Source organism: Tamandua tetradactyla, chromosome 17 (genome assembly GCF_023851605.1).
Source record: "Tamandua tetradactyla isolate mTamTet1 chromosome 17, mTamTet1.pri, whole genome shotgun sequence".
Classification (NCBI taxonomy): domain Eukaryota; kingdom Metazoa; phylum Chordata; class Mammalia; order Pilosa; family Myrmecophagidae; genus Tamandua; species Tamandua tetradactyla.
In genome coordinates, this window is record NC_135343.1 from 60,905,805 (window position 1) to 60,920,949 (window position 15,145).

The window sequence follows — 15,145 nt, forward strand, 5'->3', positions numbered from 1 at the left end:
AGTAGAAAACCAATTGTAAAAATCCATTTTTAAGATTCTGTTTCTCAAGAACCACTCCTGGTACCAAGCTGTATTAATCAGGGTTCTCTAGAGAAACAGAACCAATAGGAGATATGGGTAAATATGAGATTTATAAAGGTATCATACAACCATGGGAATAGAAGAGTCCAAAATTTGCAGGGCAGGCTGTGAAGCTGGCAGCTCTGGTAAAGAGGCTGGACAAACTCCACAGAAGAGGCTTGTTGACTGAAGAAGCAGCCAAAAATCTCTCTTTTTCCTTAAAAAGTTTCAACAAATTGGATTATCTCATTGGTGGGAGATATGCCTTAGTTGATCACAAATGTAACAGCCACAGATGCAACCAACTAACTGATGATTTATTACACCAACCTTCCAGTTGATCACCCAGCCATGAAATATCTTTACAGCAACTGTCAGGCCAGTGCATGACTGACCAGACAACTGGGCATCATCATTTGGCCAAGTTGACACCAGAACCTAACCATCACACTAATTTTAACCATCACACTAACTTAACTCTTTTATTCTCCCTGAATTTCACCCTTTTTCATTCTACCTCTAAATAAATATGTAGCATAAAGAAGAAATCATCTTTGTTGCTGTAAGCTACTGAGATTTGGAAGTCCTTTGTTACTGCAGCAAAATCTAGCCTATCCTGACTGATACACTTACCTAATGACACATCAGTAATAAGTGAGGCTATTAGGTTTCTGGGGCTCAAACATAGGCAGTCTGGTGGCAGTGATTGCTCCCTTAGCAATATATTACACTGCCTCTTCCACAAACATAAAAGTGAAACACACAGAAATTCAGGTGCAAGATAGATAATATTTTTCTGTAATCCATACCCATTACTGTTTCAAGCCCCCATTCCATCAGGGTGCTATAAATTCCAGTACTGGGTTGGCTGAAAAATAATATATCATGGACATATAAGTTAGTAGATATAGATTTACAGAACAATCATCCTAATTCACATCAAACCCCTATTTAGAATCTTCAAATTGCTTCCTGTCATATTCTGAATAAAAACCCAGCCCTTGTCATGACCTGCACTACCTCTTGCACTCACCTTGCCACGTCTCTGGCCTCCTTTTCTGCCTCCAGGCTCCACACACATGAGCTTGAGGCACTTCCTAGACTTACTGGGCTGACTCTGCCCAGGGCCATCGCATTTGCCACCAGCTGTGGTACTCTCTTCTCCCAAATGTTCCCTTTGATCATCCCTTAGTGGGGTCTGCCTTGAGAAGCCAATCTAAAGTAGCTTTCTCTGAGATGCCTCCTCCACCCCTCACTAGGAGTCCTCAAACTCATTTATTTTATTTATGGAACTTTCACTACCTAGGATCATCCTATTGATTTATTTACATAGTTATCATTCATCTCAACTCCACCTTCACACACCAGAGAGAGAAGAACTGTTGTGACTTGCTAACTGCAGAAACCCTGGTACTGAAGAAGGACTTAGCACATGGGTAAAGTCTTGACTGTCCAACATTTAAACATTTTAAAGAGTTTTAATACACATGTTAGCAAGCTGCCTGAATGTGATACAACCAGAACTTTATAACATCTCATGGTGTTGTCTGCTGGGCTCCAAGCATCTCCAAACATCTGTGTCTCTGTTCTCCATGTGTCTGCATCTGTGTCAGTTCCACTCTGAAGTTTCTGTAGGCTCTTTCTGTTGGCTCTGAGGTTTCTGTTGCTTCTCTTGGTTCTGTCTCTTCTGAGGTTTCTCCAAAATGTTTCCTCTTTTAAAGGATTCCAGTAAACTAATCAAGACCCACCTGAAATGGGTGGAGTCACAAACTCCATCTAATCAAAGGCCACACCCACAATTGGTTGTGTCACATCTCTGTGGGGACAATCTAATAAAATTTCCCACCTACAGTAATGAATGGAGATTAAAAGATAATGGCTGCTCCCACAAGATTGGATCAGGATTAAAACATGGCTTTTCTGGGGTACGTAATACCTTCAAACCAGCACAATACATGTTATCAAAATGTTTTCCAAAAAGTGGAGCAACTTACATTTTTTCACTGTGCACACTCTATAGCTTTGGATAAGAGTTTTGAGTTCTGTTTTGCTAATTTGCTAACAAACAGATTTGTAGATGGTCTTTTTTTTTATGTCTGCTTTTCTTTGATTACTGAATATATCTTACCCTTTTTCTTAAAATTGTTTACTCATATCTGTTCTCCATTGATCAGTTAGGGACTTAGTGCCCTCTTATTGACTCACAGTCTTTTTTTTAATGAAACATTTGGTGTGTTTTTACAACTTTTCTCTTTATTCACCGGTATATGTTACTACCTTTTTAAGAAGAACAGGATTTGGCTGCTGCATTTCTACTCAGAAGTCTGGCAGAGTCTTTAAAACAACATAGGCAGTCTTAGAATTGTGCTACTCTAACAATATTTTTCTTTAGAAAACAAGCCCTATGGATATTTGCTCCCATTAAGTTGGTTTAGCATATTAATTTCTAGAAGCCTAGTACATGCAGAGTTGTTAACTACAGGAGTGGAAGGTTTAAAAAGTAGGTCCTCAAAGATGAAACAAGTTAATAAAGACAAACATCAAGGTATATGCCTTATAACACACACTTCAGTGATTGCTTTAGTCTACTATGGAATCCGCTTTCTAGCTAAACACTTGAGACCACAAAGTTAACAATAGGTTACATACATTTTACAACAAACATTACCTCACTCAGTTAAAATAAGCCAACATGAAATGAGAAAAGGACTATTAGCTGTGCTTTAGTGCCTGAAGTATCACAGCATCACACTTTGAAGTAGAAAGAAATCTTATCTTCCCCTTAAGTAGTTGTCATGCCATACAGATTTTTATGTTAACAAAAATAAACAAACAAAAATCCTTGAAAATCAATTATGGGTGGGAATGTAGAGCAACTATTGGACACATGTAAATGTATTCTGCAGGAAGAGCTCACTCCACTTCCTCCATGTGCGAGGTGTCACCATCTCCCTCAAGAGGCAGCATTTCCCCGTATTATAGCAGTACTGCTATCATCAGCAGTAGGGTTATCGTCGTCAATACCCAGGCCAAGTTTGATCATCCTGTTGATCCTGTTTACATGTGTCTGGGGGCCTTCCAGACTGAAGCCAGAAGGCAGGAGTGCAGTTTCATAAAGTAAAATGATCAAATCCTTCATAGACTTTTCATTCTTGTCAGGCTCTGCCTTCTGCCTTAAGGTTTCAATAATGGAATGGTCAGGGTTGATCTCCAGGTGTTTCTTTGCTGCCATGTAATGCACTGTTGAATTTTACCTTAGGGCTTGAGCCTTCATGATTCTTTCCAGGTTTGCTGTCCAGTTGTATGTGCTTTTGACAATGCAGCATGGCGACATGACCAATTGGTTTGACACTAACACATTTTTGACTTTTTCTCCAAGATGTCTTTGATGATTTTGCAGAGGTTTTCAAACTTTTTTTCCTCTTCTTGTTTCTTTTTCTCTTCTTCATCTTCTAGAAGTTCAAAACCTTCTTTGGTGGCAGACACTAAAGTCTTCCCCTCAAATTCGTTAAGCTGTTGGACGCAGTATTCATCAATAGGCTCGATCATAGCGATCACTTCTAGGAGATGCTTCCGGAGACATTCCGCAAAGACAGAGTTGGCAGTCTGGTCCTTGGTTTCACCAGTGATGTAACAGATATGCTTATGGTTTTCCTTCATTCTGGTGCAATAGTCCTTGAGAGAAACCATGTCATCACCAGAAGGAGATGTATAATATCTCAACAGCTCTGAAAGCGTCTTCCAATTTTTTGGGTCTTCATGTATTCCAAGCTTAAAATGTTTAGAGAGCTACTCATAAAACTTCTTGTAGTTCTCTTTATCTTCTGCCATTCAGTAAAGAGCTTTAAGCACTCTTGGACCAAATTCTTTCTGATAACTTTCAAAGTTTATTTTATTGCAACATTTCACAGGATTTATTTAGAAGGAGATCCTCCAAGTCCACCATGCCTCTAAATGAAATTCAGATATTCAGGGATCAGCTCCTCACAGCTATCTGTCAAGAAAACCCTGTGTACACAAAACTTAATATTCTTCTTTTTCTTTCTGTTTTCGAACAGGTCAAAAGGGGCACGTCTTGGGACAAAGGGAAGGACTCTGAATTCCAAATGTCTTTCAACTGAAAAATGCTTCACTGCCAAGTGGTATTCCCAGTTATTGGTCACGCTCTTATAGAATTCTCCATATTCTTCATTAGCAATATCATCAGGATTCTTGGTCCAGACAGGTTTTGTTTTGTTGATTTCTTGATCGATGTACTTTCCCTTGATATTTTTCTTTTCTTTTCTTTTCTTTTTTGTCACCATCCTTCTTTTCTTCTTCATCAGAACCAACATCCTCTATTTCTGGTTTGCCATTGGACTCTTTTTCTTTCTCTTTATCTTCCTTTTCTTCAGCCTCATTATCACTACTTCTTTATCACATTTTTTCTCCACAAAAGAGTCATTGAATAGCCAATAAACTGAGAATGTTTCTTCACAATCTCCTTTATTATTCTTTCCTTCAAATACTCAGTTTGGTCTTCTTTTAGAGGCAGAATAACCTTTGTTTCATGACCCATGGTTTCACCTATGTGGGTCCTAACCATGAAGGAGTCTCCAGGCATAATACTCATCGTCATTGTGCTTGGTGATCACCGTTACTCTTGGCCACCAGGTAGGTGAAGTAGAAGACCAAGCTGAACTGATCAATCATGGAGATGTCAGCACTCACCTGCAGCACCTCCATGAACACCTTGATGTCCAACTTGGTGATGGTGCATAGGTTATTGATCAGGTCCACCTTTGTCATCTTGATGCCGGTGTCCACGATGGTGAGCGTCCAGTCTTGCTTGTCGGGGATGAGATTGATGTGCACCTTTCAGTAGTTCAGTTTGCTGGGGTGGCCAGGCTCTCATATCAGATTTTGTCCACAGCGACCGATGAGTTTGAAATGAGCACCCTCAGAAAGATCTCTTTGTTCGAATAGAAAGTATTGATGATCAAGGGCATCAGCTGGGTGATCTCCACCTGGAAGGCAAAACTCCATCTCCTCCTCCTCCTCTGTGAGCTGGTCTTGGGTCTGGTTCTCTTGACAATAAAACCACACAGGTAATGCACTGCAGCAATACCAGGATGCAGAAGTCTGAAATGTAGAATTTTTAAGATCAATAACCTCCTGGGAGTTAGAGACCTATTTTTAAATATCTCACTGTAAGCCCAGGATAAATACATGCTCCAAAAAATGGTTCACTTTGGTTTTGTTTGTTCATGTTTTTAGGAGATTGGATGGCAGGAGGAGGGAGAAGTTGGGATGTACCATGGGTTAAGTGCACTCCTCTAGTGGGGTGACAGCTACTGCGGGGAGCCTTCCAGGGTCTGGGAACCCCTCCCTCCTCTGCCCCACTCAGGCTCTGTATTGTCACCAGCCTCACAGAATTGCACCATCCATGGGGGTTCCCCTCAGCCCTGTCCCCAGCCCATGAATAGTCCCCTCACTACAGGATCTTTAATATTCTTGCTTGAGTGTGCAGTTTGCTACCAGAATCCTGACTGATAACGTGATGGTGTTCAGTAAAAAAAGAGCAAGAGAAAGCAGGAAGGGAAAAGGTCAGAACCTAAATGCCACCTGTCCAATGCAGTTGTACTGCCAAAGAGGAAATAAGTGCTTCACAATCATGCTTACAGACCTCAGCGATGACAAACCTAATGACATATCCTCGGTTTTCCATACATCCTGCCCCGATACCTCTCTTTGTCATGAGTGTTTGGAGAGAAACACCTAATTGTCTCAGAATATCCATTCTCTGCTTCAACTGAAGTATTGAAATTCCAGGTTTCAGCTGGGACCACAGCTGTGCAGCTTGATTTACATTTCCCAGCCTTCGTTCTAACTAGAAGTGACCATATGCTGAGGTTATGGCTTATAGGGTATGGGCAGAAACCATACGGGCATGTCTGGGTCACACTCTCTCTTCTGCCCCTGCTCTAGCTGGGCAATTGCAGAGTGACCAGTGGCAGGCACCCATGGGTGTGTTTTCCTAAGGCAAAATACTTCCTCTGCTAAAATTGGGAAAGTCTCAGGCACATCCTGCAATGCTGGTCACTCTGAGAGTGGATGGAAGTGGCTATTTTGGAAACTCTTCTAGTCTGGGTCCTGGCCCCATGACTGTCACATCATTTAAAAATAAACTCCCCAAATAAATAAATAAATAAATAAATAAATAAATAAATAAATAAAAGGGGATCAAAGGGTAAAATAAATTGGGTAGATAGAAACACGAGTGGTCAATGAGAAAGGGAGGGCTAAGGAATATGATATATATGAGTTTTATCTTTTTTCTTTTGTTTTCTTTTTCTGGAGTGAGGCATGTGTTCTAAAAAATGACCATGGTGATTAATACACAACTATGTGATGATATTGTGAACCATCGATTGCACCATGAATGGAATGTACGTGGGTGAAATTTTCTGAATAAAAATATAAAAATAAAATAAAGTATACCCCTAATTTCTTCAGGCTATTTTTATTCTGGCTTCTTGTCCAGAAACTTAACCTGTATGCCAACTAATGCACCTATGTTTTTGTCTGGTTTTCTTTACTTTCTTCTTTTTCTGGTGGCCCCAAAGCTCTTACTTCATATGGGAATATAATTTTTTGTTGAATTTCCTTAGCTGTTAATTATGTTATATCTTTAAAATATGGTCCTTTAAACGTAGAATTACTACGTGACCCACCAATTCCATTCCTAGGTACATACCCCAAAATAATTAAAAACAGGTGTTTAAACAAAAGCTTGTACATAAATGTTCATAGTAACGCTTGATTCACAGTAGCTGAAAGATGAAAAGAACCCAACATCTGTCAATTGATAAATAAAATGTAGTATATTCATACAATCGAATATTATTCAGCCATAAAAAGGACTGAACTACTATTACATGCTTCAATGTGGATAAACCTTGAAAACCTGCTAAGTGAAAGAAGCCAGAGACAAAAGGCCAAATGTGGTATAATTCCATTTAGATAAAATATCCAGAATAAACAAATTCGTAGAGATAGAAAACAGATTAGTGATTGCCAGGCATTGAGGAGAGGGGACATAAGGGGTGGCTGCTCAGTGGCTTTGGGGTTTCCTTTTAGGGTGATGAAAATGTTCTGAAACTAAATAGTGGTCATTACAAATGTATAATGCTGCCAAATTGTACACTTTAAAATGATTGATATGATGAATTTTATGTTATGTAAAATTTTATCGCAATAAAAAAATTGTTTACATAAGTGGAACTAAGAAAGTATAGGAAGGGGTTGAGTTCTCTTCAGTGGATACCCCTGATTTTACCTTTCTTGTGACTTCCTGGAGAGCTGGGCAGTAAACTGCCCAGTTTACTGTGTCCCCTCCGCTTTCACCAAAAACCACTGGGCCTCCATTGCTCTACCCTCTGGCACTCTGGTGGAACAGTTCTCCATCAGCCACTGGCAGGATTCTCAACCGCGCGGGTCTGACATTCTAGATACTTGGCCACTAGTAAGAGTTAGCGTACATTAGGATGGCTATGAGGCTAAGCCTTATTGGGGACGTGGTAGACAGAATAATGGCCCCCATAAAGACGTCCACATCCAAATCACCAGAACCTGTGAATATGTTGCTTCACGTGGCAAAAGGGACCTGGGATGTGATTCACTTAAGGGTCTTGAGATGGGTGAGCTAATGTGATTACAGAAGTACCTAGAAGAGGGAGAAAAGAGGAACATTTAGAGAAGGAGGTGGGGAAAAGGAAGTCAGAGAGAAAGAGATTTGAAGATGCTATGTTGCTGCCTTTGAAGATGGGGAAAGGGGCCCCAAGCCAAGGAATTCAGGCAGCCTCTTGAAGCTGGAAAAGACAAGGAAACTCCAGAAGGAATGTAGCCCTGCTACCACTTTGATTTTAGGACTTCTGTTCTCCAGAACCATAAAATAATAAATGTTTGTTGCTTTGGGGTGGGGGGTGGAGGGAAGGCCCACTTAAACCCTTTATGGCTCACGCTCAAAACAATCTTAACTTTAAAATGTTTCTTCTCTGTGGCTTTAATGAGAATGAATTTTTTTTCTTTCTTAGTAAATTAATAATCAGGGTGATCATTAGTTGATTGCTTGTTTTATGTAACATAATTTCTAAGCTTTAGCTTGTGGAATCTTCAAACTAACCTAATAAGGTAGGCATAATTGTTCCAACTTTTTGGATGAGAAATTTGAGGTTCAGAATGGCCAGGAAACTTGCTTATGACCACATAGCTACTTGGGGGAAGTTGCTGTGTCTTCAGTGCTGGAGTGTGCACCTACCACTCTGTGTGAACAGTTGTCCGTCCCTTCCACAGATGACTATTGACAGCTGCAGCTGCCCCTGGACATGAGAGAGTGAGGGGGCCTGGGAGAGGGATCTCCCCACAGGCCTGGCTTGATAGACGCTTTTGGCCACCAGCTGTTCATTATTGCAGAGTGTGCCCTCCCTTTGAGTGGCTCAAGGAGCTGTCTCTCTGCCCCTCTGCCCCCACCATGGGCCTCTCTTTGTCTTCCTGGGAGGCTGTGTCAGCCCTAAATTCCTCCTAAAATCCTAACATGGATCTACTTTTCATGTGTGGATTTTATTTTAATAAGGGTTTAGTCTGAACAATATTTGCCTTTGAATTTCAGAATTATCTTAGTATGCTGTTTATCCTGACACTTTGCTTTGAATTATTTTAAAACACATTGCCTTATTTTTTCACCATTCAAGTCTTTATGTTTCTGATTTTATCTTTCTAATCTTTTCCTATTTCTCCTATTTCTTTTTTTGTTTTGTTTTGCTTTTTGCCTTTCACTCTAATCTTCATCTTTAATAACAATAAAGTGATGCTATATTAAAGTGCAAGCTTAAAAGACAATAACATATTGGTTTGCATCAATTGGGAATGGTGCCCTCAGATGGGGAGTTTCCACGCATACCCCCCGGGCTCCTGACTTAGCACTGATCACCTGTGGCCTATGAAAAACAACGGCCTGTGAGGGATCAGGGAGGACTCAGGGATAGTGCTCCATGAGGGAATTGGGGGCATCATTTAAAACTCACACTTCCACTCTCACAATCAAGATATGCACTGGCCTAGCCGTGAAGTTGCTACACACCCTGACAGAGCATCAGAATGCTGGTCAAGAGACTGCAACAACTATGCTCCTTCACACATAAAGGAAGAAATATCTCTTCAGATTCAACCATTCTTCCTTCTCCAGGAATCCCTGCAGGCTCCTAAAGTTCGGTCCCAAGTGCCACAGACATCAGATACCCAAGAGCATTTACCAGAGATAAAGGCCTGGGTCCCCCAGCCAGCAAAACAGTCAGAACTTTCAGATTTAAAGGATGTGCCTCAAAAGTCTTGTCTAAATCTCCAACTTCTCACCTCATCAAACGGTATGATATTGTGATTGGTTATTTCACCATCAAAGGAGCTTTCTGCTCAGTGTGGTTGAATTGGTCCAGCAATGGGCCATACCCTGAGCTTTGGGTTCCCAGTTCAGGCACGTGTGCTGCACCCTCTCATTCCTTGTGAGGGAGCCTCCAGGTCCTGGAGCACCTCCACACCTTGTTCCTGACATTTACATCAGCCCTCACACATTTCTCTTGGGAATCCTCTGTTTAGAAACATTTGGCCCTATTCTTCCTGGGTTGCCATGAAATCTCTATGCCTTCCTTTAATTGCTTCTTTAAATGTTGTTTTCCTTCTCTGTGGGGAACTAGATGCCACTTCTGAAGCTCATCTATGATAAAACCTTTCACTAGCCATGGAAACCATCCATTTGGGTGTTGGTTATTCAGATTTCTTCATTTAGATTTCTCTGATTTTCTTGGATTTTTTCCTACAGATCCCATCTGCTTTAAGAGCTGCTTCTGGTAATCCTCAGCAGCCAATTCTGTGGAAGTGTGTTTGATTCTCTTGCTCCCAAGATGTAGAGCAGAGCAAACACAGCAGGGTTTTGTTCTTTTCACAGAAGATCTCGTTAGCCTCCTGTGTGTCCCACATAGTCTCTTCAGAGCTCAGAAATTGGCCAAGACTTGCTTGTCTAACATGGAATGCCAGATTCTTCACATGAATATTGGTTTTGAAGTCTATGCACTGCGGGAGTTCCCTGCATGTGGGGCAGTGGACAAGAGTGTGGGCTTCTTCCCAAGAAAGATGGAGACCAGCCTGCAAAAGCTGGGGCCACAGCCTGTGGTGGAGCAGGTAAGTTCTTTCTAGAAAGCTTGTGAGATGTGGGGGTCCATTTCTCAAAGGAAAAATCAATGTTTTCACTTCTTGCTGTAGCAATTCAGGGATCAGGTCTTCATAGTGTCACACATGTAGCTTTCAGAAGTCTTCAGTGCCTGGGGAGTTCCAAATCCCTTGTACCTTCTTGATAAAAATCTTGTATTTCTTTTACTTTTAATGTTTCCTTTTTTATCTTTTATTTCACATGCAAATTATACATATTTTATTTGATTTTTAATGATTCTGTTGCTGTTTGTCTTCTTTTAAATGACTTATTTTTTAATCCTGCTATACTTTAGCAGGTACTGTTTCGTGAGCCATAATGATCTTGTGTTTTACTTGTTTCAACCTTGTTTTCTAATCATTCTTTATATTTTAAGTTATTTAGTGTCCTTATTTTTATTCATTTTATAATTTTTACTCTTAACTTTTTAGTATCTAAATACATTATATTGGCTTTGGAATTTATTTGTTCGTTCTCAAAGGTCATTTTGGGGGTGGGCCACGGTGGCTCAGCAGGCAGGAATGCTTGCCTGTGATGCCAGAGGACCTGGGTTCGATTCCCGGTGCCTGCCCATGTAAAAAAAAAAAAGGTCGTTTTGGTACTTCTTATTGATACTCATTTTCATATTTTATATTATTTTTAATTTCTTTTAAAATAGTTTAATATCTAAACTGTGCCATTAATTTCACCATAGGAATTAAACTTCTGGTTTCATGCATTTGAATCCTGGTTCTCCTCCTCACATTTTCACTTTATTCTTTTTTTCTCTTAAGAAGATAACTTTTCTTTTTAACAATTTTTCTTGTGTTCTTAACTTTGACTCTTCACTGTTTGTTTTCATAATGGCTATAAGGAGGTTGGTGTGAGGTTGACAGCTTCAACAAAAGCTACCAGGATGGTATAGGGAGACATCTTTTCTGCCACAGGCTACAGTTGCCCTCTGGTTTCTCTTAAGAGATTTCAGATGTGCTTTGGTACAACTCAGAAAAAAATAATAAAATAAATTAATCATACTTCTGAAAATGAATGCCTTTTTGGCCATTGAGATCCTCCCTCTCATTTGCCAGCCTTACTCTGTGCTTCCACTCTCTTTTCCCATCCTCCCACCATGTTCCCACGCCTCCCAAACCTAACCCAGTTCTGGTCCTGAAAACACATCAGGGGATAAATGAGTCATGTTCTCTGGAACTGCCATTCTTTTCTAAGTCAAACTCCTTGCAGCATTGGCCTCTTTCATCTCTTGGCTTCACTGCAGCCCTCTCTTGCCATAGCACCTTGAGTGCAGGGAGCTTATGCCTCATCCCCCACAAGCACGGCATCTAGGAAAAAGCCAGTGTTATTCCCAAGCTAGTCTCCTCCACCTCTATTGAAAACCATCCCTTCTTTTGTAGTTGGCGCCACCTGCTTGGACACCATTTCCCCTTCTAACTCTCCCTCATGCATATTTAGGAAAGACTACTTCCTGCCTGACACCCCAGGCAAGCTCAGTGTCCATGTCACACCTCTCGGTTTCCATAATGCACTCCAAACTGGTCAGCTGGCATAAAACTGCTTTCTCCAACTATCAGTTCCTCCAAAGACTGCTTCATTTAAGAGCCATCCTCCCTTTTATATCTCTTCTTACCTTACTTCACTTAAGATGATTGAGCTGAATCTTGCAACATTCCTTTGAAGTCAGTGCAGATAAGGAAACTGAGGCTTAGAACTCTAGGAAGAGCAATTTGGCAACATTTATCAAAATTTTTTAAGTGTTTAGCCTTGACTTTGCAATTCCATCTCTAAGATTATCATAGTGATGCACTCAAGCTCACACAGTCATGCTTAATGATATATAAGAATGTTCAGTACAAAACTAGGGGTCTGGGTAAAGAAACTATAATACAACTCTACTGGAATACTCCATAGCAGGGAAAAAGAAGGAGGTAGCAGGGAATGCCTTCAGGATACATTACTAAATATAAAAGCCAGTGTGAAACAGAGTATATCCCTTGTTTCCATTTTTATTCAAAGAACAAAAGGTAGTATAAATATTTATCTATCGATAAACCGACCATCTCTCTAAGGAGATCCAAGATACTGACAACAAATATTATTCCTGGGAGAGAACTAGAGGTTCAGAGGAAAAGGGGAATTACTTTTGCTTAAACATTTTTGATATTACATTGTAAAAAATCATATGTACATATTACATTCATCTATTACTTTGTAATTTAAGAATAGCTAAAATGTTCTAAATGTTATGCTTCTAGAAATAAATGCTGATTAATAGAACTCAAACTATGAACAATAACCAATTTTTATGTGTTCATTGCTGTGATTTATTACTAGGGTAAAAAACCATTCACAGTAAGCTCTTGGCTTGCCTTGCATTGGGTGAGTGGCGTGCAATTTAATGCACAGGGTCACTGAGCTCTCACAGTAGCTGTGTCAGGGTGAAGGCAAAGCAGTGGGAGTATGGCAGGGATGATTCTCGTGCTGATGTTCACATTCTTGGTGACAATGCTTCTGAAATACTGTCTTTGGCAAGTGAGTAAGTGTGAATCGCAGTCCAGAAAAGCAGGTGTGTAAGAAATGAAAGCTTGCATCTTCTGTCTCTGGTCTAGCATAAGAATCCATCTAGAGTCTTGCCTTGGGTCCCCACCCACAGGTGGTAACTGGTTTGAGGACCTTCCTCTGGTCCCAGGGGTGAGTATGCAGAGTGTTCTTCTGGTGATCAGTCATCAGAGACGCCATGTCTCATACCTCTCAGAGCCAGGCTCTGCAGCTCTCCTGCTCCACACCTGCCAGACATGGCCCAGGCAGTGAAGACTTGGTACCCATTCCTCCAAAGTCTACAGACTCATCCTCCTCCTTAGCAAAGAGTGCCTGGCATGACTTTTTTTTTTTTTTTTTTTTTTTTGGCATGGGCAGGCTCCAGGAACAGGTATGATTTTAAGTGGTGGGAAAAAAAGACATAGAAAAAATAACATTTTCTAACACTTCAAAATTATATGAAATTCAAATTGCAGTGCCCATAAATGAAATTTTATTGGAACATGATTATACTCCTCTTTTATATATTGTCTATGGCCAAAAGCAGAGTTGAACAGTTGTAACAGAACTGGCATGGCCCATTGTTTTCGTTTTCTAAAGCTGCTAGAATGCAATATACCAGAAATGGGTTTGCTTTTACAATGGGGATTTATTGGTTTACAAATTTACAGTACTAAGGCTGTGAAATGTCCAAATTAAGGCATCATGAGGAAGATACCTTCTCTGAAGAAAGACCACTGGAATCTGGGATTCCTCTGTCACATGGGAAGGCACCTGGTTGGTGTCTGCTGGTCCTTCTCTCCCAGGTTTCATTGCTTTCAGGTTCTGGTTCTTTCAGCCTCTGTGGGTCCTTACTTCCTCCTCCTCGGGTGTTTCTCTCTGAGCTGTCTCTGAGTGTTTCTCTCACTGAGCTCTTTTTCTCAATATTTCTCTCTCTAATCCTCATAAAGGATCCAGTAAAAGATTAAGACCCACCTTGAATAGGATGGATCACAATCCAATCTAGTCAAAAGGTGCCACCCACAACAGGTCTTCCCCCACAGGAGTGGATTAAAAGAACCTGGCATTTTCTGGGGTACCTAACAGCTTCAAACCAGCACACGCACAAAGCCTAAAATATTTACTCTCTTGCCTTTCATAGAAAAGGTTTTCTGACCTCCGTGTAGACTGAAGCCAGGGAAGGATGATCTGATGCCAGGTGGAGCTATGTGTACCTCTAGTAAGTGCTGGGGGAAACCCAAAGGGTCTCCTTTTCTGTGGGGCCTCAGCCAGAGGGGGTGATCTGGGAGTCCACACTCCACTCAGAGGTTAGACCATGAAGCAGGTTCTGAGGGGAGTGGAGAACCCCAACAAACATAATTATAATGCCAACCTATATCCTCCCAAAGCTTGGAACCTGGGACTATTGACTTAGTACATTGCCCAAGATCTGTTTGAGGTGCCAGAAAGAGGCTGGAGGCCATCCTATCAGTTGTGCCAATCAAGTCCATTCTTCACCAGCTCAAAATCTGCATTCTGTTTTGTTTGTTTTGTTTTAATTAAATGAGTTGTAAGTCTATGCAAAAATCATGCATAAAATACAGAATTCCCAATACAACACTTTTCATTAGTTTGGCACATTTGTTATAATAAATTAAAGAAAATTTTTATAATTGTTCTACTAACTCTAGTCCATGGTTTACATTAAAGTTCACTGTGTTGTGCAGTCCTATGAGAGTTTTAAAAAAATTACTCTAGCAGCATATAAACAACCTAAAATTTATGCTTTTAATCACATAAAATACATATTTTAGTGCTGTTATGTTCAAAAGGTTGTGCTACCATCACCACCATACATTACGAAAACTTTTCTATCATGCCAAATAGCAATTCTGTAAAATTTAAGCATTAACTCCCCATTCCCTATCCCCACCCTGGACACTGGTAACTTGTATTCCAGATTCTAACTCTCTGAATTTGCTTATTCTAATTATTACATGTCCATGAGATCATATATTTGTACTTTTGTGTCTGACTTATTTCACTCAACCTGATATCTTCAAGGTTCATATATGCTGTTGCAGGCATCAGAACTTCTTTCCTTTTTCTGGTTGAATAATATTCCATTCTGTGTGTATGTGCATGTTTGTGTGTGCACGTGCATGTATAATATTTAGTTTATTCATTCATCTGTGGATAGACACCTGGGTTTTTTCTTCCTTTTGGCAATTGTGAGTAATGCTGCTATGAATGTCAGTGTTCAAATGCCTGTTCAAGTTCCTGCTTTCAATTCTTTGGGGTATATACTTAGAGGTGGAATTGCTGGGCCAT

The 15,145-nt window shown here is 40.4% G+C and overlaps 1 pseudogene; it reads right to left on the minus strand.

Moving 5' to 3' along the window:
* Positions 1-2,973: 2,973 nt before the first annotated feature.
* LOC143661172 (heat shock protein HSP 90-alpha pseudogene) overlaps positions 2,974-15,145 on the minus strand; it is a 78,789-nt pseudogene continuing 66,617 nt past the window's right edge.